A 26,030-nucleotide genomic window follows, 5' to 3' on the forward strand; every position below is an offset into this window, starting at 1 on the left:
GGCACCCCTGGGCCACCCCATTAATGCATCCCTGGCCCACCCTGTCAGCACACCCACGTGCCACCCTGTTAACGCCTGGGCCACCCCGTTAACGCATCCCTGGGCCAGCAGCTCCCAGGGCCGTGGCTCCTGCTTGCCGCAAGCCCCCGGCCTCGGCTTAGAAGAATTAAACACGCCTGATGCTGTACTTACCAGGGGAGGAGAGAGAGACTTAGGAGGCAGTCTATCTAAAAGTTATTATTAATTTTTATTGCTGCATGGATTTAGAGATTTGGAAGAAGATAAATTCCAAACAGACATCCATTACCGAACCGACAGTGTAGCTTAAAGATAACATTTACATTCTGACGGTGTTTATATATATCTGATCCCACTCAATCTGCTCCCTGTTCAAACTTTTTGCCACCTTCAGAAGGATCAATACCTACATCAAAGGTTATATGAAGGTGGCCAGATTCTTTTAAGCTGTTTGCATAGCCCTCGGTTTACTGTGCTAACACAGGCTGGTACTTCTTCCAATAACTCTGTTTGCCTTGTATTAGGGCTGTTTGCTGAAACACCTAGCAGAATCCAATAGAGGACAGACTTTCTAAACATTTGGTCACATCTGTCAATCAATAACACCAATCGGTTTCCTGATACAAACAGCAAACTCTGCCAAATCTAATATTTGCCCAAACTTTTACTGACTCTTGCTGGTTTTAAACAGTAAAAGGCAACTGAGCAGACGTTAGTGCAGAAAGGTTCTCACTAATATTTAACTCTGGGCAAACAGAGAATAATTCCAGCAATGAAAGCAGCAAAAACAAACAGTGTAATTATTGTCCCCTTTTTATTTGAGATAATTTGCTTAAATGTACAGCTATTATCTGTTAATATGGTGAAGGATAATTAGAAGGGACCAAATTGGGGTTTGGCTGAGACTCACACACAGGCACAGAGCGGTGCAGAGTTCAACTCTTGAACCTTGCCCCTTGGGCTGAGAGCGTGTTTGTGCAGGTGATCTTGGAGCAAACAGAGCGATGTTATCGGGGTGGAAAACACCTGACTCGAAAACAACACCGGGGAAAAAAAAAAAGAAGAGAAGAAAAAAGTACTGGGAGGACTCCAGGCAAATCTGAATTCCTGCTTAAAAACAGAAAAGAACAGTAGAGGCCAAATGTTTTTCTGGAGTGACTGCCAGGCTGGGATGGCCAGCCAAAAACTGGGCCAAGGCTCTTCCATAAAACCAGGAGATGCTTTTCATCCGCTGCCGAAAGAAATCGGAGCCGGGCCAGCGTCGATGCCCCGGAGGTGAGCGGGGCCGTGGGCCAGAGGCCGGATCCAGCGCCCGGTGGGGAGCCGGGGACCAAGTGGGGACCGTGCCGTGCTGTGCCCGGGGATGGAGGCACCTTCATGCCGGTCCCCAGTTCCCGGTAAGGTGTCCCCAAAAAGTGACGCCACCCCTGCGACCCGGGCGGCTCCTCTCGCTGGTGCAGGTTGGGAGGGGGAGTGTAACGGCGCAGTTCACCTTTAATTCCTTGTGTTGTGGAAGAAGAATAAGTGGGACGGATAATGATCGACACGGTTTTCCTTTTGGATAACCAAATCTATCCTTGTGCTAAGTGACAATTATTCTAAAAGCTTCTCTTTGCAGGTAAGGTGCTCCAGCTCTGCTGCCTCAAAGCGTTGTTTTCCCTGGAAAAGGAACTTAATTGGGCTCTGATCGAGAGCAGAAAATGCCTAAAAGATGCAGAGAACAATATTTTATCCAGCTAACAGCCTTTTCATTTTGAATGCACAGAGTAACAATACGTGCGATGTGTAGTCACATCTCTAACGCTTTGTTTATTGCAGCGCGCTGCTAAATATTATATTATGGTAGTTAGAGAACACTTTTTTTGCAGGAGAAAACACCCGAAGCAGGAAGGAGGCTTGCTGCCCGGCGTGGCGGGGGAATCACGACGCTCCCTGATGTGTGCAACCGGGTGCGAGCGGCGCTGGCAGCCCTCGTGCCCGCTCGGGTCGAGCAAGGCAGCACCTCCGCCCCAGTTTGGGTCCACGAGCAGCTCCCAGCGCTCCTGCCGCCGGCCCCTGTGGCTGCTCCCTCAACTGCCGCTCGGCTTCTGGCTAAGCCAGCTCACGCTAAGGCCTGGCGTACGCTGGGCGCAGCGCCACGAGGTCAAAGCGAGAGTGTCACGTAGGCAGGGCAAGTGGCCAGAAAGAGCCGAAGGGCCGCGATGCACCATGGTCACCTGCAGATTCCTGCCTGCGGCAGCCAGCATCGTTTGTCAGGAGGTTTTGTCGGAATCTGGTAACTTAGAAAAGGTATAGACCAAACCTGCAAGCTGGAAGGTATAAAATATCACCCAAAAAGCTTTTGAAGCGGATCCAGCGGCAGCGGAACCGCTGAGGCTTTTGTGCTGCCTGGTGTGATACAGGGGCCGCCCGCGTTGCGGTGGAGGAGGGAAGATGAGGGAACTAATTCTTTTCTTTTTTTGCTCATAGGCACACAGGATTAAGAGTTACCTGTTATAAATTGTGAAACCTTATGGCCTGAATGGTGAATAAGTGAATTAACGTGATAGACTAGCATGGGCAAAAGGGGACTGTGCCCGTGTTTGTTATATTTCTTAATGAGCTCCTGAAATGAGGTTTAAATCACAGAGTATGTTATCCTGTAAAACCGAGAGATCCAAAGGGCAGTGACAGTCCTGTGGCAGGGTGAGCCCCCTCGCTGCCTTTCAGCAGAGGCGCAAGGGTGCAAACGCTGCGTCCCGGCTCCCTGCGGTTGCAGCGCCTTTGGTGAGCACGTGTTGAACTAGCCTCGGGGCGTTGGCCTTTCTGACCCCGTCCCCTTCCCCCTGCACCCCCTGCGTGGCTGGAAGCTGAGCTCTCGGCCCCACGTGAACCGGACCCCAGCCGCCCACCTTCCTCGGGAACCCTGAGCATCCCCGGCTCCGAAACAGCCCTTTGCGCCGGCGGGCGTTAGGCTGCGCTCAGACGTACGTGTGCCGTGTGTGGCAGGAGGGCACGTATAGGGATTCAAAACCCATAAAGCTTCAAGGAGGCAAAGCTCTGGAGAAGCCCCAGCTGGCGTGGGGGCTGCCGGCACGGCGTGCGGCAGCAGATGGCAGTGGCACCATGTGGCCGCCTGCCCGGACAGCCCCTGGCAGCTGATTAACATATTAAGTGCTCAGAGGGTTGCAAGATCTGGGGCTTTGGGGACCTGAAATGTACTCTCTCCTTTTTGTTTAATGTCAGGTGGAAGGAGTTGCATGTAACAGTGTACCTCCTTGAGGTTCAGCCCAAGCCACGCAGCCGAGAGATGGGAATCGCTTTGACGGTGCTGAGCCCACCCTGCTGCTCCCGCTGCCGGGGTTTGGCTCCATCAGGGTATCTGGGCCGGCTCTAACAGCATGTGCAGTGGATGGAGGGATGCTTGGGCTCGGCTTCAGCTGCTTTGGAAGCCAAGGTGATGCCCTGTGCCCCCACACTGCGGGTCCTGGTTGGCATCGGCATCCCAAGGAGGAGCGAGAAGCAGCACCAGAGGATGTGGCATGTGTTGATGGTCCTGCAGGGTGCCTTGAAACACAGGTCAGATGTTCCTTCAGGTGGGCCTGGAAGAAATATTTACCTGGGACCCCTGACCTGACCCCCAGACATGCTAATGAGAACTGGGTTATAGTTTATATCGATACTTCTCTGATTTGCAGGTTAAAAATTGGACCTGATTTTCCTTCTCAGTTTACTGCTGCGATATTTTCCTAGAGACCAAGATGAATCAGAGCATTGCATCTCATTTTGTACCGTCTAGAATATATTTCCTGAAGAATGTCAAGAGTGGTTTACTATTGAGCAATTAACCTGGATGCTCTGGGTTAGGAGCTGCTGAGCATCCATCGATCATGAGAAAATGCAGCAGGCGGGAGCGGGGAGGACATCGGGCACCTGTGAGAGCAAAGCAGGTTTCCTTCTTTGCCTGCGTGGGTGGAGCGGAGGCATCGGGCAGAAAGCGACCCATCGATTCCTTCCCCGAGCTTTGCAATTTGGCCCGGTCACAGCTTGCACAAGAGGACAAGGGGTGACTCCGCTCACCTTGAGAGCGGCTAGAAGATGCCGTGGGAGCTGCAGCCCTCCTGCCATCCTGCCCCGGCGGGAATAGCTTTGCTCCAGCTCTGCGTCCAGGTTGCATTCACCAGGTGAGGCACATCGGCGCTGCCCAAACATGCTCTTTCGGGGGGTTGCACAGCGAAGCGACTGCTTGCACTGAGGTTAGGACCAGAAAAGAGAGGTACGTTGCCTAGTGTGACCTCCGCCGCAGCGGGAAGGGGATGCGGAGGAGGAGGAGGAGGAGGAGCGGCTCCTGGAGCGATGGCCCCTTATTGCCTCTGCGGGCTGTGGGGATGGGGGCGGTTTGGGGGGGGGGCGGTGCTGTAAATGCCATGTGTGAAATGTGCTCCTTTGCTCTTTAATCTTTGAAATTATATCTCAGAGATGCCCAGAGAAGATAGAAAAAAAAGAAGGCAATCTGAATTTTCATTAAAATGTACTTTTCTGATTTAATATACATGTATGAAAATCTTCAAAAATGTACAGTTTAGAAGAAATATTGGCTATGGGGGGGAGAGCTCCCACCAGGTGGGATTCTGCTTCCAACCCATGAGTGATTTTGCTGCTTCAGAGCTCTTCTCCATCCCACATCCAAACTAGTTCCCTAAGAAATGTCTGTGAAGCCAGCATCAAATATTTTTGTCTTCTTCTGGAGACAGCTGGTCAAAAATTTTAATTTCTAGTTCGACTTTTAAATATGTTTAAACTTTATTTCTGTCTGCCTGGAAAACCCACACAGGCTCTTGCAATGGTGCCTGCTGGGGTCAGAGCACATGGAGTCGCTGCTGCGTGGTGTTACCTGCCCAAGCACGGCCTGTGTGGGGTGACCCGGCGCGGGCAACCAAGATGCTCTTTCTCTCCCAGGGACACAGATATGGGGACGTAGGTGTCACCACCGCCGTCTCACTGGCCAGAGACTCACCGCAGGAGAGGCTGGGTTATCGTTATACAGCATCTCTCAAAGGTTTCTGTGGATTAAGGAGATCAGAATCCCAGACTGGTGGGGGCTGGAAGGGCCCTCTGGAGCTCACCCTGTCCCACCCCTGCGTGAGCAGGCACCCCCAGAGCAGGGGCACAGGGCCGCGTCCAGGCGGGGGGTGAATGTCTCCAGGGAAGGGACCCCACAGCCTCTCTGGGCAGCCTGTGCCCCTGCTCTGGCACCCGCACAGGGAAGGGGTTTGTCCTCACGTTCAGGGGGAACTTCCCGTATTCCAGCTTGTGCCTGTGGCCCCTTGGCCTGGCGCTGGGCACCGCTGAAAAGAGCCCGGCCCCATCCCCCTGACACCCACCCTTCAGATATTTATAGGCATTGATGAGATCCACCTCAGCCTTCCCTTCTCCAGGCTGAACAAGCCCAGGTCTCTCAGCCTTTCCTCACAAGGGAGATGCTCCAGCCCCTGATCCCCTTGGCAGCTCTGCGCTGGCCTTGCTCCAGCAGTTCCCTGCCCTTCTGGAACTGGGGGGCCCAGACCTGGTAAAACTATTTTCCAAATGCTCTCCCTGGCCTCCGTGAGCAGACTTGCATGCTGTCTGCCTCATGTAATTTGCAGCAAAATCCCCAATGATGACGTGTGATTTCTAAGCCTTTAAATGTCCCTGCAAGGCAACGTGCATTATTGCTGCTTATCTGGGATGCGACACTGACCCAGCTCTCACAGGGGCTTCCCACAGGAGCCAGCCCCTGCGTGGCCAAAGAACAAAGGCAGCCGGCACAGGTGGGTGAGGGCAGGCCGGCGGGGACGTGTGTGATGATGGAAACCCCCCTGGTAGTTAACGACAAAAATTGATTGCTCTTCTGTAGGTGAACTGAGCTCAGGAACAGGGAAGGCACCAGCACCCAGAGGTGGCGGCTGTGCCAGGTGCCAGCTGGGAGTGCTGGAGGTCAAGGTTGGTACCCACTGGCCAACACTAAGGGTGCAGAAAGGGCTGAGCTGGCCGGGAGCAGAGGGTGAAGAGCAAGCCCAGGCTGTCCCAGAGCAATGCCCTGGCAGCAGAGGGTGATATGGGGGGATGTGGGGGGAAGGGGAGCAGGCGGGGGGAACCCAGGCACCCAGGCAAGGCAAGGTGAAGGCCACACGAGCTCTCTCGGTGGAGCGCTGCCAGCCAGCTCTTGTAGATAAAACCCTTGCTGAGGCTTCCAAACCACAGCAAGCTAATTGTAACTAATTATGAAATGTAATTGTTTGAACATGGCGCTGTGCTTTGACCTGAATAATAAGGAGGGACACAGCATCCTTCCCACATCCCCCCGGCATGCCAGGGTGGAGGGGTGGGACCCCAGAGCGGCGGGGGCTCCTGCCGCTATCTCGGTACAACGGGTCGCCGGGGATGAACCCCGGAGGAGCACTCGGCGTTTTCATCTTTAGGCAGATTAAAAACCTGCAGCAGGCACCGAAAGTTTCCCCTCTGATGGTGCAGAGAGAAAGCACTGTGGGCTGGGAGCGGGAGAGTTTAATTGCTCTGGTGGTTAAAGGAGATGGTGTAAAATATAATGGGAGTGTAATGGGAGGAAAGACGGGTCCAGCCCCAACAGCCACCAGTCTGCCCAGCCAGGCACTCCTTGCAGACTAAATCCTCCCCTCTGCCACATGCCTTCACTTCGCCCCAGCAAATATGTTTATTAAAACCACCGAAGAAGCCCCAAATTAAAGCACTTTGCATATTTTCCTGCATACAGTCGCTGGCTTTGTGGCAGGCAGGGACTGGATGCATCAACGCTGGGATTTCCTCTCCCACTCCCACCCTCCCTTAATTTTTTTTTTTTCTTTTTGCCTTTGGCAAAAATTCCAACATTGGTTTAATGTTTGTAAAGCAGCGTGAGACCTGAAATGAAAGGTGCTACACAAGCACAAAGCATAATTGAGAGCCTGTGTGATGGGCCCTATAGAAATGCGTGTATAATAATAATGACATTAATAACAGGCTGCTATTTGTCACTGAGCAGACCCGAGGCCCAGGCACGCCCCGAGCAGGCTAATAAAGAGCAGAGAGCTTCAGTCGGCATCCTGGTTTAAAATAATATCATATAATAACGCCACAATTGCTCTCCAAACCCTGACATCGTCCTGCTCAGCGCTCATGTGCAGCCAGCAAAGTTTCCCTGGGCCTTTTCCCGGGACACAAACAGCGGCAAACATGGTTTCACAAAACCAGATACCTGCTATTCTCCTGCTTTTGTTAATAAACTTGTGCTTTTATGAGTCATTTACTGCCCAGCTGCTTTTTTTCTCCTTTTTTTTTTCCACCCAGAAAAGGGAGGCATCCGCCCTCTCTGACATATGAGGACATCTGGAGCAGAAGGTCGTTCCAATGTCCAGTCCTGGTCATCGTGTGCTGGAGGCAGGTGTCACCCTCCCGGTTAGTGATTCCCCACCGAAGTAGCAAAGGTTCCACAAAACAGAGTGCTCATTTCATCAGAAAATATTAATTCACTGTGGCAACGTCCTGCCACGGCCGCGTCTGCTTCCTCCTTCGCATTCCGCCTGCTTTGCTCATCAGCAGGTTCCTTGCTTTGTGGAGGTCATGGAAAAAAAACCCAAACCTCTCTGCTCGGCTGCGCTGCCTCATCCTGGAGTGGGGGGTGTGAAAATGTACCTGAAACTACTGCAGAAGGCAGCGGGGGATGGACCTGGGTGCCAGGAGACAGGTAAGGGGCCAGGATTTGGCCCGTTCTCCCGAGCTCGCCTGAGCTGCGCCGCCCTGGCGGGTGATAAAAGCTGGCCGGGAAGCTTTGTGAAAACAGACCTGGCACCTTCGGCTGCCCAGGGGGCTGAAGTGCGAGATGCAACGCAAGAGCACAGAAGCACGCGGCGTCCGAGGGGCTCGGGTGCAGGAGCGACCTCCCCTCCCGCGGCTGAGCTCGACTCAGCGCAAAGTCTTTGCATTTGCCCGTGACCCGGCTCACGCAGCTCCAGTAGATACACGAGCGAGAGGGTGCTGGGGCCGCAGCGTCGGGCCTCTGTGGTGGAGGGGACCCCGAGGGACCATCCAAAAACCACCCCCGGCAGCCCAGTCCTTCGGAGGGCAGGAGCCTCTCTGGCACCGTGCGCTGATGGAGAGGACGGCGCTGCAACGGCCTCGCTTCTGGGTTGACCCAAGCCCAGCAGACCCAGCAGAGAGTGGCCGTACGGCAGCAGAGCAGGGAGGGCGCCCCGTGGCAGAGGTCTGCCGGCCTTGCCTGCACTGCGGGCGGTAGGTACGACCGGCTCTGAGCCCCTGCTCCCGTCCTCTGCGAGGGCTGACCTCCCCTCTGGGCGTGAACCCCCGAGCAGAGGTGCTTGGGTGCCTCTTGGTGGTGATGATTCAGCCAAAGCAAACAGGCAGCCCGTGCCCTGCCCGGAGAGCAGCTGAGCAATGATAATTACCTCTTTGTTTCCTTCTTTCGGTGTTATTTGCGGCAGAAAGCATGTTTGCCTTTTTCTGTTTATTCACATGGTCACTTCTCAAGTGCTCGCTCTCCATACCTACGTGCCTTTCGTTTGAGGCCGGAGGATGAGGAAGATGAGGGTCTCTCCCCTCTGCTTCCCTCCAGGCAGTGTTAATCCCCGGTACAGGCTGCCGAGGGTCCTCTCTGCCCACCCAGCTGTACCAGTTTGGGCTTTACTGGGAAGGGAGCTGGCTGATGAGCGCCTGCTAGGCGGGGGCTGCTCTCTGCCTCTGTGTACATCCGATATGCACACACGTCTACTTTATATAAACTCGTGGGTGCATGTGGGAGGTAAACAAGGCAATCAGCCTGGTTCTGCAATCTGGAAGGGAAACAAAATATGTCTGCAAAGCCAGTGCTAACGGAGGAGCGTGCCGACCGTGGCCGCGGAGGAAGGGGAGCGCCGCGGGTGCCACCCCACCCAGGGCGGACAGGCAGCACCGTGGGGTGCCGGTACCGCTCGCCTCCCCTGCACGATGCCGCGCTGATGCTCTGCGTAAGCCGAAATCCGCGGGCAGCCTTCCTCGCCCCTTCCAGCGCTGCCCTCGCCCCGCTTCCCACCGCAGAGGGGTCTCCTCCCTCCCTCCGTCCGTCCGTCCGTCCGTCCGTGGCGCGGCGGTGCTCTCCCGCGGCAGGCACGATGCCAGGAGGCATGAGGGTGCCTTGGCGTGGGGCAGCGTTCCCTGACCCTGGCCTGAAACAAACCCCTTCGAGTCCCACCCAAGGTGATAAGCAGAAATGGAGCCTTTCCGTAGTGTTTGCTCTGCGCGAGTACACAATAACGCTGTAACCTTGGGTTGTTTGAACTAGCCAGGAGTGTCATTGCCAGCATTATATTCAACAGTTGTACTTGACTGAATAAGCAGACGGGGTTTTTTTTCCCTCCCCCCCCCCCGTCATAATGGCACTATCCCACGGAGGGGTGATGGATTGCTTTTTCGGTTGCACATGCTGTTATCGCTGCGCTGTTCTAATGCTAGTCAAACATTATTGTGAATAGCCAAACTCAATAGCAGCAGTGTTAGGCTGGGAAGTCAATATTAGCTGAGCAAACAAAGCAAATAAAGAGTTGCTATTTGCGTAGCTATGAGTATTTGTATGCTCTGCTGCTGAACAGGGTACTTTGAAATAATAAAAAAAAAATTATGTTTTTTCTTCAAGGCAGGGAGTGTTTTTTATTTAGGGTAGAGGAGTCGGCTTTTATTAAAGTTCACGTTTTCTTCCCCAAAAGTTGTGGCGGTCCCGCGAGCGGCGCAGGCACGGCAGCCCCTCGGCCGGCTCTCGGGGAGCAAAGCCGGGTGTGCGAGGCTGCTGCCAGCGGCGCCGCCGCTCACGCCGACACCGTCAGGTCCCCTGACCTTTAATGCCGTGAGAAAAAGTGCGAGAATCCACCAGAGCAGCCGAGTGCTGAAGCAGCAGATGATATTAAGTTATCCGTTAAAAGGCAGCTCTTCTGGAGGAGCAGCTCCGTGTTTCGGCGGTGTCTCCGGGCAGACCCGTAACTGCTCCTGAGCGGCACCTTTCTGCCCCCAGGATGCTCCTCCGCCGCTGGGACGGGGGCCACGCGTGGGAGCGCCCATTTCGTTCTGATTTCGTTTGCATTTCCCTGTTTCTTGTTAAGTTTCTGGCACTTTTCGAGGTTCGCTGCGTGACCTTCTAAACGACACACGCCTATTTATAACCCGCTGTCTGTGGCCCAGCGCCACTTTGAGAAGCCCCGGGAATGAAATCCAAGAAACCATTTCTTCATTAACACTGCGTAGCCCAACGCATGCACCCACCCTGCATGCTAAGGAGGGGGTGCCAGAGCCCCTCTTCATCCCAGGCTTGTTTCCCTATAGAAAGTGTTGTTAAATATACGCACCAGGCCGGATTAGCTCGGGGGCGGCAGGTCCTGGCCCCGCCGTGCCCCTCTCCCCCGGGACCCCTTCCCAGCCGGGGATGGATGTGCTGCATTACCGGTTTAGTCTGCATAGAATTTTTCATGAAATCTCCAGCCCAGGATGCTTTGGATTGCTAAATAATACAGCTGGGGGATTAAATAATTAATTCCAAAGAAGGAGAGTAGCTGTGAGGTGCAGGCAAGGGACAATGTACATATATACGTGTATATATATGTAGTGGTTTTGGCTGAGCTGGAACGAGATGGGGAGTCGGGGGTGGTGAAGGGCAGGCTGCCTCTCCTTGGGAGGTGCAGGAAAGAGGGCGCTGGTGCTGGGAAGGGTAAAAAATCCTGGAGGAGAGGAGATGGGGATAAGGGCAGCGCGAGATGTTCCTGCAGCTACCGACGGCTGCGAGCGTGCTCGTGTCTGGGACGCCGGCAACCTTACCCAGCAGAGAGGGAAGGTTGTCCTTGAAGGTCCCGCTGCAGAAAAGAAATAAAGGAGTCTGGGAGATGTCTGAAACCTGGAGGCTTTGTCTTCCTGATGGTTTTGTGATGGCCACGGAAGTTTGTGGGAAGCCGGCAATGGAGGCGCTTTGCCCTCGGCCAAGCCAAGGACGGTGCATGGGCCGACGTCGTGGGTGGGCTCCTGGGGGCAGCCACGTCGCAGGGGAGCCGCCTTCGGGGGCGATGGGGAAGAGGAGCGCACCTGCCCGCTGAATGAAGCGCGTGCATTTGCTGTAATTTTCTGCAAGCGCCCCGTCGTCGGCTTGTGGCATCGCTGGCTGCTGCGTGGGTCCCCTGTGGCCGCGGTCGTGCTCGGGGGCCCGTGCGTGGGGCCGGGGCAGCCCTTCCCTCCAGGCGGTCGGTGCTCTGCTTCCCCGGGGCTTTTGGAAACGTAAAAACATCCGCTACTAAAATCCACTCGGTGAGTCTTGATATCGTGAAGCACATTTGCTCTACAATTATAGCCCAGGCTAATGCTGTTTGGAATAATTAAATTCACGTGACAAATGTAGTCGCATTAATTTTATTTATCTTGAGTGGGTTAACAGGAACTAGCAATGGAAAAAGTAATTATTTCGCTTCTAGGGCGCTGGGATTGCTGATTTGGAAATCTCTCCAAGACATATTCCTTAAATGTGGAATAGCAGCATGTGAAATGCATGAGGAGCTAATACAGTGCATAAAAATGAACATAATTTCTGAAAAATGGAATTAATGAGGCAATGAGACTGTTTTAATGAGCACAAGGTCTGCAGTAAATGTCACTGTTCCCATGTCTTTATTGTAAATTATAATGTGCATTTTTAGAAATCGCTGCCTCGACGCAAGCTGGGAGGAAGCTGCTGGAAGGCCGAGCTCAGCCCGCGGGGTCCCGGCTTCGCAGGGAGGACGCACAGCCCACCGCCGGGGGAGCAGCGCCCCTCTCCTGCTCCGAGCTTGGCACGAGTGACGCCTTATTGACATGGCATTTTTTTTCTCCCTCGCTGGGCAGACAGGAGTGTTGGGTGGCGGAGGCCGGCCGGGAGCGGGAGCAAACAGCCCGAGCCCACGGCAGCTCCTGCCGCGTCTGCTGCTGTGCCCGTGAGACGAACGGGGCATCGATCCACCATGCAAATATTAGCCAGGTCATTGTGTGACTTTGGTGGAGGTTTGGTTTGATCAAAAGCTCATGCAACTGTTTAATTTCTCTTCTAAAATAAGGTAGGTGAATGGCAAGGGAAATAACAGCTCTGGGCTGAGCTTCCCTGCTTCAGATAAAGGCTGTGGCTTTGGTACCACTGAATTAAGCAGCAGCAGCACCAGGTTCCACATGCTCAGGGCCAGGTATGAACAAAATCCTTCTTAAAACTGATTCATCATCCCAAGATATTGCAGGTTGTCTTTGTAATTTCATTCCCAAGCTCCGGCGCTGGGAAGGTTTGCAGAAAGTGGCTTCCCTGGGCAGGGGCAGCCAGGATTTAATCTGGGCATCAACTCCCAGTGAGAGCTGCTGGGTGAGAAAGAGGATCTTTCGCTTTGCTCTTCTAATCTCTGAGGGAAGCCGCAGCAAACCTTCTCCCCGCTGCCCGCAGCCCACCTCCCCAGTGCCGCGGGGCTGCAGGAGGCTCCCGGCAGGGTACAGCGTGTCAGAGCGTGCAGGGCGGCTCTGGGAAACAGGGGTGTTTCCTCTGCCTGCTGGAAACGAGGGCTGTCCTGTCCCTGACGTGGCTGCCGAGCGCGTATAGGCATCACGCTGCCAAAGCTGGCATGTGGCCCGGTGCTGCGGTGATGGGTGCCACGAGGGGCTGACGTTTCCTGCTGACTGTGCAGGATGCAAAGCATCACCTTTGCTTCTCCCGGCCCTGGCACCTTGTTGACTCATCAATCTCCATCCTGCAGATCGCCCGTCAGCCACCTCCGGGGCATTTCGGGTTCCAGCCATCCTCCCGATGCCGTCGGAGAGGGTGACACCAGTGGTGCCCACAGCGGCTCTGCCCTCGCCCCGAGCTGGGTGGCCAGGGGCTGTCGTGCAGGTGGGCGAGCATCTTGCTTCATCTTAGTGCTCGGAGCCCATCGCAGCCTGAGCGGGTCCTGCTTCGGTCGGCAGCAGCTCGTGCCTGTGCCCCCCCGTCCTGCAGCCCCTCTCCCAGCCCTGCCGCCCTCCCGGGCTGGGCACCTCCCCTTGAAGGTCCCTGCACAAGCCCTTTGTGTGTCACCACTCCTGCCCCTGCCGTCAGCGCCGCTGGGGTGCCTGGGATGGATGTGGCCCTTGCAGAGGTCTCCCCTGCCCAGAAACCACATGGAGTGGTGATGGTGAGGAAGGCCATAACCCCCCGTCGCTGGCAGAGCTGTGCGGAGGAGCCTCCATCAGCATCATCTACAGGTGCTTCATCAGTCATAAACCTGCTGAAATTTTCTAGGGAATAAACCCCCAGCACTTCAGGCTCGTGACTTTCCAATGAAAACAAGAAAGTTGTCATGGCTTTTCTCAAGAAAAACAGCAAAAATAACCAGCAGTGACAGACGTGCTGCCTCGCCACTCGCCCCGGGGGACCCCCCCACATCCACCAAGGCAGCCATCCGGGGGGATCCAAGAGCTCCCTGTAATCCAAAGAGCCGTGCCAGTGCTGGAGGAAAGGCTCTGCCGGCACCGGCGCCGGCACCGCCGCCTTCCTGGGCGATGACGGGGTGAGAAGATAAACCCCAGCACGTAGCGCAGGTCATCTAGGGCGCATCCTCTTCCAGGAAGGCGGCTTTGTCCCGGGAGGAGATAGCTGAGCTCACGGGGCTCCGCCAATCCCTCAGCTGAGGGTGTTTTGGGTATTGGTCCTCATCGGGCTTAATTGCAAAGCTGGGACTGGTGGGAGATGCTGGGGGCTCGCTGCTCCTCCGTGCCGGGTCCCCAACACCATGCACCTGACTGCCTAAGCGGGCCCGTATCCTTCATTTTCACCTGAAAGGTTTCTGGTAGGGATGACTAATGTAATGGGGATTATTGCTCAAGAGCAGGTGCAGCCCCCTCGGACCCCAGGCTCCATCGCCGGCACCAGTCCCCCCACCCCAAGAACGGGGACCACGGGGCTGCGGGGGCTGCTGGGTGCCCTGCTCTGAGGCAGCCAGTTAACCACAGAATCATAGAATGTCCTGAGTGGGGAGGGACCCACAAGGACCATTGAGTCCAACTCCTGTCCCTGCACAGGACAGCCTCAAATTTACACAATACATTTGGGGCAGAAAATACAGCAGTTAACCAGGGCAGAAAATACAAAGAAAAATATAGTTTTGACCATAAATTTTTTAAAAAATACATTCCAATATGGTTTTTTTCCTTCTTTTGTACTTGGGTTTCCCTTCAGTTTAAAAAGCAGGAAAAGAACAAAGTAAATGCAAAGGTGGCCTTGAGGAGAAGCTGTTTTCCTACTTGTTTTCCCCTCTCTCATTCTTCCATGGAGGAAAGGGGAGAAAAAGGATTCAAAGGAAAGGAAACGCTTCCATTTCCGTGCGAGGAGCCGGGGGTGCGGCGGTGCCCCAGGACCGCGCTCCCCGTCCCTGCGCAGCCCCGCTCCCCCAGCCTGGGGCAGCCGAGGCAGCGGTGCAGGATGCGGCCGACGCACCCACGATGCGACCGGGAGGCCGAGAGCATCCCAGCCCGGCGGGGAGCCGAGCCGTGCATCCTCCCACATCCCCTGGGCTGGTCGGCGGGTGCGGAGCTGAGAAGGGCTTTCCGAATATTAGGCTTTTTTAAACTCAGAAGAGGCAGGAGCTCTGTGACCGGCGTCTTCTGGCAAACGGCTGCCTGTTTACAGACATGTAAATACAACTTCACAATTGCCATAAATCCTATTGTGCAATATTCTCTAGAACCAATTAGATTCTGACATCTGCTTAATGTTTAATTACTTTTTGACGAAGGAAATGGAAAAATTGACAAATAGTTTAATCCATCAAATGTCGGCCTTTTGTGAGTGTGTTTATATAAAGCTTACATGCCAACGTCTCTTAATTTTTCTTGCTGCTCTGGCAAGGATAAGGACAAATATTTATATTCCAGGCACACAAGATGGCTTTCATATTGTTTTCATGTTTAACTGATTTCAAATGAACTAAGATGGCTCTTAATGTGGTTACAAGAATTTGCCATTAATTTTCACTTAAAATTGGATCCAGCTTGCTACATGCCTGCAATATATTAAAGTTAATAACGATTTGTTTAGAAAGCGCCGTGCTTACTGCTGGCTGATTGGCACCCGCTCGCTCGGTGGAAACATCAGATTGCTATTATATTTAAATGATAATTAAGCTTCGAATATTACTCCTATTTTGGAGTGCTTTAATGCAGAATATTTTTGTTAATGCTATGGGAAAAAGGAGCCCAGTGGCCCTCCGCCACCTCCAAACCCTGGGAAATGCTCCTGCTTTGCCGTGGGATGCTCGGGCTCATCGACCCGAAGCTTGGGCCGGTCCCTTCTGCTGGCCGAGCGTCTGGCTGTGCAGCCACCCTGCCCGTCCGAGCCCGGCCAGAACCGCTGCGCCGGGCTGGATTTGCCTTTCCCACCCCTCCGCCGCTTTTGGGAAAGGCGTGGGAGCAGGAAAGCAGCCCAGCTCCCTGATACTTCACTTACACATTTAATAAAAGGAATAAAATATCAGAAATGCAGGAGGACCTTTAATAATTCAGCAACGTCGAGTTGTTTCATTACCTTAATATTTGCAAAAATTGCCAGCAGCTCTTGACACCTTTTCTCGCTCGCGATCTGAGCCAAAAAAGCCACAAGGAACTGTGATATATTCACCTGCCCTCATTATGCTAATCACAGCGTCGCAAGGATGCCTGTAAGTGTCCTCGCTCCCTGTGATGGAGAAAGAAGGGCAGCGCAATAAATCTGACCTAGAATAGTTGTTGGGAAGAGAAAAATGCGTAAAGCATGAGAAACCCACTGATCTTACTCATAGCATCTTTGAAAACGCTGTTATTAACTGACAATAAATCTAACAAACTTTATAATTAGGTTACTTCTTTCCTTTGAACTCCCATTGCCAGAGCCATTAGCTAGCGCAGCGCTGTGATTTATAAGCGAGAAGCAGCGCTAAGTTCGTCAGTTTATCGGCTTTTATTTTAAAAGGCATTTGTTTTCCCGTCTCCGAGGAAAGCCTGCTGCTCCCTGAAGCTTTGTTGGAAGTCGTAATGTGGCAGGTTGTTTTCTTTTCTCTCCCTGACGAGGCTGCCAGCCAGCACCCCAATTAGCCCCGGTGGCGATGATTTCTGGGGTGAGGGGAGTTGCCCACGGGGGGCTGGATGGAGAAGGAGGAAGCTCCTTCCACCTCGCCCATCAAAGGGGTGGCAGGCGGTCACAACCCTGGGCTGACATCCAGAGGGTGCAAGGAGAGCCGGAAATTGGGAATTTTTCCTCCTTTTTGTGGACGTGTTTGTATTTTGAGCCCGAACCATCTGGGAAACGGGCAGGAGAACTGGTGAAAGCGCTGCCAAACCCTATCCACGTTTGTCCCGTGAATTTCGAAGCCTGATAGCTCGCAATAATTTAATTTAGTGATTAAAAACCCCGTCCGCCGCAGGATTGTGGGGCTGTCCTGTGTGTGCTGCTGCATGGCGTGTTGGCCCCATCTGTGCATGGCCTCCCCCATATTCTCTCTCCTCCTTCAGGGTCCCCGCTGCCCCGTGAGACCCCCGACTAATTAAGGTTATTATTTGTGCTTGTGGCGGGCGATGAAGGCTGCACTTGCTGCTCGCTGCAGCGGGCGCTGCGCATGGGCTGGCTTGGCCCGGGCACTTTTTGTTAACAATCTCTCAAAATCAGCCATTTCCCTGCGGGGTTTTTGCTGTCAGGTCATTGCTTTAAAAAACAAAACAAAACAAAACAAAAACCCAACAAAAACCAACCTCTACATGAAAAGGGTTCGATTTCCACAGCCACTCGGCGGGTTTTCCCACTGCCTGTGCTGACAGAAAGGGTTTTTTATTGTGCATCAGTTACTTTCAAGTGAATGGGAGACATTATGTTATTAAATCCCACCCTGCCTCTCGAGGTGCTTTTAATTTGTATGTTTAGGTTTAAATTTCTTCGGGAGTGCCAAACCTTGTATTTGTTTTCCTCGGGCTATTTTCATTTAGGGTTTCGGTAACTGTCAAAGCCTGTGAGTTAATTGTAGCTCACAAGGTTATCTTTCAAAGCTAACTTATATTTCTGTCATGTGCTGGAGCCAGTCCTTGACTGCCTATCTTTATGATACTGTAGATTTTGACTCTTGTAATTATCCTTTGAGTTTAAGCTGATTATGTAGACTTTATAACCGGTGTTTGTTTAATTTACCCACAGTGTGTTGTTTGTACAGTGGCTCCGAAAGTAAACACGAACCTGATTAAACGTCTCTGCCTGCCACCAATGGCCGTTTTCCCAAAGATACACTAAAATAAACAGCGGAGGGGCTGCGGGAGGGAAGCGGGGATGCTCGCTTGGCTCCTTGCACTCGGCTGCAGAAGAGCCCCGTCAGCCCAGCCGCACCAGAAAGAGCTGTTTCAAAAATCAGTATTTTCTCAAGCCAAGCAAACCCAGCCTGAAGGCGCTGCCCTCTGCGCCGGGGCGGGGGTGCACATCGCTGGGGAGGGCGCACGGTGCTTGCTTCGGCATCATGGGGATGCTGCGGGGTCTGCACTGCCGCGCACGGGGCATCGCCAGGGGCTTGGGGTGCCCCTCTTCCCCCTGTGCGGCCGGGGTGCGCCCACCCTCTGCGGGGGCCTGGTGCCATGCAGGGCTGGAGTAACGCTGTGGGGTGAGAGGTGACGTGTCTGTCTGTCCCCTGAGCACCCGGGAGGACAAACGCCTCCGTCTGTACCCGCAGCACTCGCAGCGCTGGGGTTAGAGCAGCATTTCAGCAAGCTCTGGACCCGCAGAGCTCCTCGGGCGAGCTCGGCTGCAGCGGGCTGGGCTTTGCAGGCGCCCTTTGTAAACGCACTCAGTTCTCATCAGAAGTAATTAGCTCCTGGAGTGGCACGGCGTGTTACGCAGGTGTCTGAAGCCAAGGTGTTTCGGTAGCTCCCAGCCCTTGGATGGCTCCTCCGGAGGTGATTTGGACGGGAAGCCCTCGACGCGACGGCACAGGTTGGATCCTGCCTGCTTTTCCCCACGGGGGCCAAGCGTGGGCACAGCATCCCACTGCCGCCGGCCGCGGTGCCGGGCTGGGGCCGGGGGTCCCTCGGAGGGGGCCAAGCAAGGCTGCTGGGCATGGGCACCGTGCCGGCTCACCCCGCTCAGCGGCCACGGGGACGTTCTGCAAGTGACACATCGTTAATGAATATTTTCCTTTTCATTAATCAACAAGCTTTAAACTTACTCTTGAGCAACTCCAGCTCATTGCGTTATCTGGCCTCTCGTTGCAACGGACAGGTTAAAACGTGTGCATCTAATCTCTTTTCTTTTTTCCCCTGTTTGCTCTCCCAGCCGTGCCAGCGCCTTCCCCTGCGCAACCCGGAGCCGTGCTCGGAAATGCCGGTCCGTCTGGGCGCCGAGGAGCTGCTGCTCTTGAGGAAAGGGCACCCGGAGAGGCAGAGGCATGCACAGGGTGCTGAGCACGGCCACCGGAGACACCGAGGGGTGGCGGCTGCCCTGAGCTACCTGCGATGCCGCAAGCCAGGCGGGAGAGCCGCAGACCGTGGCGCGGGGCCAAATCCTGCCCTGGCTCCGTCCATGCAGAGGTATCGCTGCAAGCTGGGTCGCAGACCCTGCGCCGTGGGCAGCCGCTTATTAATTAATGACACCTGCGGGTGCTGCTGCCCTGGGGAATAAACTGGGAAATTGCAGCTTTTCCGCCCCAGCTGGTTGCACTGGGAGGACTGGAAGATGAAAGGCAGAGGCTTCCCACCCTGGGAATGGGAGCGGGGACCCTGGACAAGCCGTGCGGGAGCTTCCTGCAGGAACAAAGGCACAGGCTCCCCAAATTTCCCCCTCCCGTGCCAGCTGCTCGCTGGCTGTTTCGGTTTGCAAAAGGTGCGAAGCGGGGTGGCAGGCGTCCAGCATTCCTGCGGGCTCCTTTTAATATTGGGTTTAGACAGATTGGAAAAACTCCTCGTTCGCAGAGGCGCCGTGGGTGGTTTCCTCCCTTCTCCTCCCCGGCCTCGCAGCCGCTGCTTCGGGTTCCCGGGACTTGACCCCAGCCCTGCTCTCAGCCCCTTCTGCCTCCCGCCTTCGCTCGAAGCAGAGGGGACCCAGTCGTTTGGTTGCAAACCAAAAGCTGCCTCCTCCTTTTCCCCCTGCTGCTACACCCCCAGCTCCCCACTCCCGAGCAGTTTTAGGGAGAATAGGTGCTATTTTCCCATTTCAGCACCTCCTCCTGGCCCATTGGGGCAGCTGGCTGGTTCACACCTGTTTTTGCTCTCACTTCCACCAGTGTTTTCTCCAAACTGGGCAGGTCCCTGCTGTGCTGGACCATCCCTGGGGCAGCTCTGCACCCACAGCCCTTCTCACAAAGAGGGTCCCCAGGCTGAGCCCTGCTGCTCAGCGTCACCGCTGCGGTCCCTGGCTCTGGGCATTGCCTGCCTGAGGAGGGACGAACTCTGCTTTTGCTCTTTTAATGACATTTTCTCATCTGCACAGTCACAGAAATAAATGCCAGCATGGCCTGCAGGGGACAGGGGGTCTGGATCCCTCTTGGCCGAGTCCATCATCTTCAGCGAGCGCTGATGGGCAGTTGGTGCCTATGGGGGGGCGGGAGAGGGCCGGAGCTTTCTCTATGGGGTCAGACCACCCCTATGCATGCTGTACCCCCCAGCATGGACACATGGGACTGGGCAGCCAGGGAATGGTCGGGGTGTGCAAGAACGGAGGGACGTGGTCAGGGCAGGAGGGGCAAAGACATCGCTGCCGTTCCCAGGGTGTGCAGGAAGGGCTGAAAACCTAGAAAAAGGGAGAAACTTCGCGTGAAAACTCAAGCGCGGCAGCCCAGGGGTTAAAGGAAAGGGTCATGGGAAGAAAGCAGCTTTTTCTCTTCTGCTGGAGATGCCCCTGTCAGCTCAGCCTTGGCTGGCAGCCTCCCCCACGCCCCCGCTCCCTCCTGCACCGCTGCGGGGAGAGCTTCAGTCTCTTCTGAGCACTTTTATCTCTGCAGATGGAAGTGTTTGAGGAGCACCGGAGAGCCAGCTAGGATGACCCCAGGCTGTCTCGCGGCTCTTATCGGTCTCCTCTCCTCCCCCAGCAAACACCTCCCATCCCCACCTGCCTCTGCAGCTCCCTGCCTGTTCTTGGCACCTCCAAACCACTCTTACCCCATTAAACACCACTCCCCTGGCCCTGCCATCAGGGCAGGTGCTCCTCGACTGCAGCCTCGCTCAAAGCCAAGCTCCAGTGCCATAAATGAAGGGTTTTATATTATTTTTTCCCCCCAGAGGAGGTTTGTAGAGGATTCCCTGAGCCAAGGCAAAAACTCTCTGCCAGGTCTCTCTGCTCAGCACCCGGGGAAATTCCTCTGGCCCTCGTTAGAATAGCACCTCTGGGCAGCCCTAATTACAGGGAGGGAGCTGGAAAGCATGCAGATGTCATTAACCACCCTCGGGTTTGTTCTGGAGCCAAATAAAACGGCGAGGGTGGTAAAAGTTTCCTCGAGGCAGAGCCCTTCGCCCAGGAGGGCTGAGCCAGGCCGGCCCCACGTGCTCGGGCAGCATGGTGTTGGCTCTGGTGGCACGGGTGTCCCAGTGCCGGCCCTGACGGGGCTGGGGTCTTCATCCAGGGAGATGGCACAGGCTGCCCAGAGAGGCTGTGGGGTCCCTTCCCTGGAGACATTCACCCCCCGCCTGGACGCGGCCCCGTGCCCCTGCTCTGGGTGTGCCTGCTCACGCAGGGGGTGGGACGGGATGAGCTCCAGAGGGCCCTTCCAGCCCCCCCAGTCTGGGATTCTGGGATTCTGAGACCCGCCGCAGCCCTGGCGATGGGGAAGGGCAAGGACATCTCTCGGAGCTGCTCTGCTGCCGGAGAAACCATTGCATGTGCCCATCCCCATCACTCTGGTCCAGCGTCCTGGGCTGGCTTCGTGGCTGAATTTCCCTACGTCCATGTTTCTAGCCTCTGGCCTGGGCTGACATCCTCAGCCAAAGGTAATGCTGCTGTGTCCACCAGCGTCCACTGATATCTGTGTTTATTTATGTGTCATAAAAACACGTGATGCCTACTTCTTACTCCCCTTTCTTTTTATGGAAAAGCACTGGATTCCCAACCCTATGCTGATAAAGGCCTTTTACAGGGCGGGTTGCCTGGGGTTGGACAGGGCAGGGGGCTGGCGTGGGGTTAACAGCCCAGGGGCTCAGCTGGTGCCCACCCGGGTGCCCAGAGCCCTCGGGGTGCTGCTGGCTCTACAAACCAGGCTTTGCTGCAGAGGGCTGCAGAGTCCTGCCCCAGGGCTGGGAACATCACAAGCAGCGCTTCCTTTTCTTCCTCTGTTTTTTTAATTGCTCTTTAGCCTTTGTTCGTATATTTTTGGTGGTGTGTGTCCTCACGTGCGGGCGGGAGCAGGCGGGGAAGCTGCCTGGTGCCAACGCACCATCCCCTGGTACGGGGGTGGATTCATCCCAGCAAATTGCTATTAGCCTCTAAGGTTAAAAAAAAGAAAATCCACAGCAGGCTGCGAGACACCCAGGAGACGGTGGTTTTGAGGAAAATATCGAGAAGCAAGAATGCACTCAGGCTGCTGGAAAAAGCCCAGCACCTCTTGTTTTTAAAAGCTTGATGGGCTTTCAGCTCTCCTGCGCCCACAGCGGCACGGTGAGCACCCCTCCGCTGAAACCGCAGGCTGCGCTGGGTGCTCTGCGAAACTCGGGTCTGTGCACGGCTGCAAAGCAGAGGAGGGGTTTTTTTTCCTCTCCTTTCTGGCTGGCACTGGAGACCCGCAAGCTCAAAAAAACCAAATCAAGCTCCCTTTGCATTTTAAAAGCCCTAAAACCTACAAAACCTTATCAGCCAGCTGCTTAATTTATGGGATATATATGCAGTTCCGAACCTGTGCTAAATCAATACCTCTCCACAGATGGATAGAGAGATAAATTTTAAAGAATAAGCTTAATTTTATTACTGTCTTCTGAGTGGCCATTGCATGACAGCGCAGCGCCAGATTGACAAGAGTTTGATGTTTGGTAATAGCACATCAGCAGGCCCCCGGTACTTTGATATATTATAATAGTGCATCATCAGAACAATGGCGTTTTGATATATTGTATTAGAACATAATCAGAGTGATGGGGCTTTGATATATTATGTAAGTACATCATCAGAGCGGTGGTGCCGTGACATATTACCTTAGAGCACTGTCAGAGCTGCCGCACTTTAATGGATTTCAATAATACATCACTGGGGCTGGGGGTCCTTTGGAGCCGCGGCGCTGGCAGCCGGAGGGGCCGCTGCGCTCGCCACAGGACAGCTCTGCCTCTGAAAAACTTGACCAGTTCTTGTGACAGATGGGGTTTCTCAAGAAGGTCCAGGGAGCAAACGCTGGGGGGGTGGGGCTCTGGGGCGAGCACGGCCCCATCTCTGTGTGGCGGCTGTGGGGCTCAGGGACCCCAGCTTGGAGAAACCCCCCCTGCACAGAGCCCGGGGCAGGGAGAGGGGTGTCACTGAGCTGTTTGGGGCTGGTGCTGGGGACAGGGCTTGGGGTTTGCTGGGTGCCAGGTTTTCCGAGTGCCAGATTTTCCGAGTGCCAGATTTTCAGGGCTTTACTTTTCGAGCAGCCGGCGCACCCGGTCTTTCCATCAGCGATGGGTGGCTGAGGGCCAGGACGTGTGGACTTGCCCTGATGCCGCCTTCACCGCACAGTACTGAACTTCAGGTTTCATCTCTGAGCTGTGAAATGGAGGATATTACAGAGGGGCCTCGTCAGGACAAGCTAGCGCTGGCAGAGCACGCTGGCAATGAGCAGGGCTGTTGTCTGTCGTTAGGTGGAGAAGATCCCTGCATTTTCCTTCCTCCATCCATTCCCCACTCGTGCACGAGCCGGTCGCATTCCCGCAGCCATGCCCTGGTCCCTGTATCTAACACCCCGCAGCAGCACGGGGGCTTCCCTCTCCCCCACCCAAATCCTGGCTCCTGGAGCCGTTCTTGTCGCCTCTGATGGGAGAATCTTCTTGGCAGCACTTTAATGGAAAGATATATCTGCTGCGTGGCTGATAAAAACTGCTTAATTCAGTGTCCCCGCGGCTGAGCTGCCCGGGACACCTCGTAGCCCTTCTGCACCTCTCTGGGTGGAAGGAGAGAAGTAGCGTGGGTAAATAGGAAAAACAATAAGAAATTTCAGCTTATGCATGCTGAGGTTTCACAGAAGCGCTCGTCAATACGACACCTGGGTTGAATGTTTCCTTGTTTTAGGAGGGTTACTGGCTTTTTGTTGGTTGTTTTTTCTTGCTTTGGGGTCAATAAGTCACTTGCACCAGCCTAAAAACATGCCTCGTTTTCTTTTCCTCTTCACGCGAAACAAAAAAAACACATCAAAAATGAGTCTCAGGTGGAACTTATTTTTCTTCGCCGAAACGGACACATTTCATCTCTCTGAAATGGAAGCATTTCACGATACTGGAGCTTTTTTATTTCGTTTTAAATTACATTGGCCACATCTAAACCTATTTCAAAACAGAAGAGTCGTTCTACTTAAAAATGGCAAAATAAAAATTTTCAGCTTTCCAGCCTCTCTTCCGACGGGTTGCGGATGGGGCTGAGCGCTGCTGACCAGCTTCCCGAGGCCTTTGCCAGGCCCAAGAAATGGATGTCAGACCCGAAAATGAATTCAGAAAGAGAGAAGAAGGAGGCAATGCAGGAGACTGCCAAAAGGGAGCTCTTGGAAGTGGAGAACAGCACTAATATTTTGGGAAATTGAAATTCCAGCCATGAAATTGCCTATCATTTATCATCCCCAACCACCTTACAAAGTAAGAAAAACAGGCATTAAGCCTTATTGCTTTTTAAATACTTATGATCTCGGGGAAAAGCCGTCTAATCTACTGCTTTTAATACGGATTCCACAAAACGTCCGTGAGTGTAGCGGTAACGGGTGTGTTTAGATGTGCAGTTACACGTACGGAAAAAACCCGACGTCAGGCTGTTGCTGAGATGCTCAGACGATAAACCCCGTCCCTGGGGCTCGGGGGCTGCCGCCGCCCCCCGGGACCCCGGGGCTGGGGGGACGGTGCCGTCTCTGAAACCAGACCTCCCCGGCGCAGACGAGGACGCCTTTTCCTGTTCCCCAACACAGAGTTCGAATCTATTCTCTTACAGACTGGGACTGAATTAAAACCTCTGCAGCAGCAGCCCTAGGCACCAGGGCAGGCCCCAGGAGAGGGAGTGGATTTCCAGGCTTAAGCCCCTCCGAGCCCAGGAAAACAAGATTTGCCCTCAAACCAAGGAGAAGGTTTGCTTTTGCTAGGGCACATCATGGAATAATTCTTTTCTGATTTAAAGGTTGGAAAACTGAGCATCTCTACCCACCCCTGCCGTGCCTCTGCCCCTGCGCCCCTCCCCATGGCGAGGTGCTGCTGCATCTCCATGCCCTGAAACGGGTACATCTCTGGAGGTCATACCCCAAAACTCACTTGTGTTAGCACCGGGAGCAGCGCTTGGGCTTACCGCCGTGCATACTCCGCGGGGTTTTCCTCCTCGGTCCCGAGGTCCATGAGGCCGCGATGCTCTTTCCCTGCCAGGGCACCGACCGCCCTTATAATTTCGGCAGGTAGGAGTTTGTGGGTGTTGGGGGGTACCGAGCGCCGTAAACGTTCATAGCAGCGCTGTGCAAAGCCATTTAGTGCTTCAGTAATGGCGATGCATTGGGAAAATTTGGGGTTCAGGGGCTGTTTCGCTTGCACGGCCACCTGCGCCGGTGCCTCCGGCTCCAGCGCGGGCACCCGCAGCCATCCCGGCTGCTCTGGAGCCGGCACCATCTCCTGCGGGCTCTCCGTGACTCTGGGCACCGTGTGCCCCTGCCCTGCCGTTACTTTGCTTACAATGGAATCAGAAAAAGCAAACTGCCCTGTTGGGCAGCGTGGGGTGGGCTGCAGGGGTCTCTTGGACCTGCACAACGCCCCGAGCTGCCGCCTGCCAAGGAGGCGGCCACGGGGTGCCCAGATCTCCCATTTCCAGAGGTTTTGGGGGATACGCCCCTCTGCCTGAGCGTCGGAGGGTGCACAGGGCAGGAGCAGAGAGAGGCTAGGTGGAAAGCGGCTCTGTAGAGCTGTTGTCACCATCACCGTCCTCTCTGGGAGCGGGCGGCGAGCGGAGGGGGTGCTCGGTGTCCAGACAACGTCGGTTTGTGTCGCTCCCCAAGGCACCAATGCGACCCACCAGCACCCCTGCAAAGGGCAGGTGTCCCTGGGGGCTTGTGTGCCGAGTGGGCGGCTTCCCCCCACGCCGCTCGCGCCGCCATGGCGGGTTCGGGTCCCCCCAGAGAGGGCAGAGCTCCTCCTCCTCCTCCACGGGCAGCGTTTCGGAGGATTCGTTGTACACCGGCGCCTCATGCTCCGGAGGAAATGTTGGAGTTTACCTGCTAATGGTCAACCACAAGGCAAAAAAAAAAAAAAGCATAAAGAAGAAGGAAGCAAACAAACAAACCAACAAACCCTGGAATGATAGGGGAACATAAATTATCCAGAACTGGCAAGAAATGAAAGTGTTGCGTGGTCCCCTGACAGCAATGGGATGAATAACTGATGATGATTAGTTAAATCATAACATTGCTCATGCCATGCATAAATGATGAGCCAACTGCTTGCGATGCCCTGATGAGATGCAGCGTTCTTAGCTTTCTATCATTCCCACTTTGTAGCCCCAAAGAAACTACCACATTTCTGCATTTTTGTGTTATCTGGCACATCAAGCAATGCGACAATGAATATATATTGACCTTATTATAGCAGCCGGCTGCTTGTGCCAGAAGCAACCAGGCATACTTTGCACAAATTAAAGCTGTCAGCATGTAATTTATGGTTCATTGCAAAAGAGGAACAGAACTCTGAGGGGAACATTGTGGTTTGGGAAGCAGGTAGGTAGGCAGATGAATTGCATGATAAAATATCTTGCTAATGATGTGATGTTAAAGCTGAAGTGTCATTTTCATTCTGTTTTGCACATTTTTTTAGTTATTTCTTGCGCGAGATGATTTTCCCCT

At 54.4% G+C, this 26,030-nt stretch overlaps 1 long non-coding RNA gene across 1 annotated transcript; it reads left to right on the forward strand.

Annotated features, from left to right (window-relative positions):
- The first annotated feature begins 824 nt into the window (after positions 1-824).
- On the forward strand, positions 825-4,378 carry LOC142059547 (uncharacterized). Its single transcript, XR_012661404.1, has 3 exons — positions 825-1,293; positions 3,244-3,576; positions 3,696-4,378. It is a non-coding gene; the product is annotated as an uncharacterized LOC142059547 (long non-coding RNA).
- Positions 4,379-26,030: the final 21,652 nt, after the last annotated feature.

This window comes from Phalacrocorax aristotelis, chromosome 7 (genome assembly GCF_949628215.1).
Source record: "Phalacrocorax aristotelis chromosome 7, bGulAri2.1, whole genome shotgun sequence".
Taxonomy (NCBI): Eukaryota; Metazoa; Chordata; class Aves; order Suliformes; family Phalacrocoracidae; genus Phalacrocorax; species Phalacrocorax aristotelis.